Below are 1,570 nucleotides of genomic sequence, written 5' to 3'. Positions count from 1 at the left end.
TTCGAGGTGTATTGTGCAGGGGAGCTCAGCCTCCTCCTGTTTGCAGAATGATTGAGCGGACGCTTGCGTGTTCGCGCGGGCCCCCGGGACACACTCCCGGGCGGCCGGCTGCTCAGCTCTAGTTGACGCAGCTCCCTGGTTGATCCTGCCAGTAGTCATATGCTTGTCTCAAAGATTAAGCCATGCATGTCTCAGTACAAGCCGCATTAAGGTGAAACCGCGAATGGCTCATTAAATCAGTTATGGTTCCTTAGATCGTACCCACGTTACTTGGATAACTGTGGTAATTCTAGAGCTAATACATGCAAACAGAGTCCCGACCAGAGATGGAAGGGACGCTTTTATTAGATCAAAACCAATCGGTCGGCTCGTCCGGTCCGTTTGCCTTGGTGACTCTGAATAACTTTGGGCTGATCGCACGGTCCTCGTACCGGCGACGCATCTTTCAAATGTCTGCCTTATCAACTGTCGATGGTAGGTTCTGCGCCTACCATGGTTGTAACGGGTAACGGGGAATCAGGGTTCGATTCCGGAGAGGGAGCCTGAGAAACGGCTACCACATCCAAGGAAGGCAGCAGGCGCGCAAATTACCCACTCCCGGCACGGGGAGGTAGTGACGAAAAATAACGATACGGGACTCATCCGAGGCCCCGTAATCGGAATGAGTACACTTTAAATCCTTTAACGAGTATCTATTGGAGGGCAAGTCTGGTGCCAGCAGCCGCGGTAATTCCAGCTCCAATAGCGTATATTAAAGTTGTTGCGGTTAAAAAGCTCGTAGTTGGATTTGTGTCCCACGCTGTTGGTTCACCGCCCGTCGGTGTTTAACTGGCATGTATCGTGGGACGTCCTGCCGGTGGGGCGAGCCGAAGGCGTGCGACCGCCCCGTGCGTGCTCGTGCGTCCCGAGGCGGACCCCGTTGAAATCCTACCAGGGTGCTCTTTATTGAGTGTCTCGGTGGGCCGGCACGTTTACTTTGAACAAATTAGAGTGCTTAAAGCAGGCAAGCCCGCCTGAATACTGTGTGCATGGAATAATGGAATAGGACCTCGGTTCTATTTTGTTGGTTTTCGGAACCCGAGGTAATGATTAATAGGGACAGGCGGGGGCATTCGTATTGCGACGTTAGAGGTGAAATTCTTGGATCGTCGCAAGACGAACAGAAGCGAAAGCATTTGCCAAGTATGTTTTCATTAATCAAGAACGAAAGTTAGAGGTTCGAAGGCGATCAGATACCGCCCTAGTTCTAACCATAAACGATGCCAGCCAGCGATCCGCCGCAGTTCCTCCGATGACTCGGCGGGCAGCCTCCGGGAAACCAAAGCTTTTGGGTTCCGGGGGAAGTATGGTTGCAAAGCTGAAACTTAAAGGAATTGACGGAAGGGCACCACCAGGAGTGGAGCCTGCGGCTTAATTTGACTCAACACGGGAAACCTCACCAGGCCCGGACACCGGAAGGATTGACAGATTGATAGCTCTTTCTTGATTCGGTGGGTGGTGGTGCATGGCCGTTCTTAGTTGGTGGAGCGATTTGTCTGGTTAATTCCGATAACGAACGAGACTCTAGCCT

General features: G+C 52.3%; 1 non-coding gene across 1 annotated transcript in view; it reads left to right on the top strand.

Moving 5' to 3' along the window:
- Positions 1-132: 132 nt before the first annotated feature.
- The window catches only part of LOC124741864, a 1,909-nt gene continuing 471 nt past the window's right edge, over positions 133-1,570 (top strand). The window contains exon 1 of the ribosomal RNA XR_007010092.1: positions 133-1,570. This exon is cut by the window's right edge and continues 471 nt beyond it. This is a non-coding gene — a ribosomal RNA (small subunit ribosomal RNA).

This window comes from Schistocerca piceifrons, unplaced genomic scaffold, assembly GCF_021461385.2.
Source record: "Schistocerca piceifrons isolate TAMUIC-IGC-003096 unplaced genomic scaffold, iqSchPice1.1 HiC_scaffold_2021, whole genome shotgun sequence".
Classification (NCBI taxonomy): domain Eukaryota; kingdom Metazoa; phylum Arthropoda; class Insecta; order Orthoptera; family Acrididae; genus Schistocerca; species Schistocerca piceifrons.
Note: the sequence above shows the minus strand (reverse complement) of the source record. Positions and strands in the feature narration are given on the sequence as shown.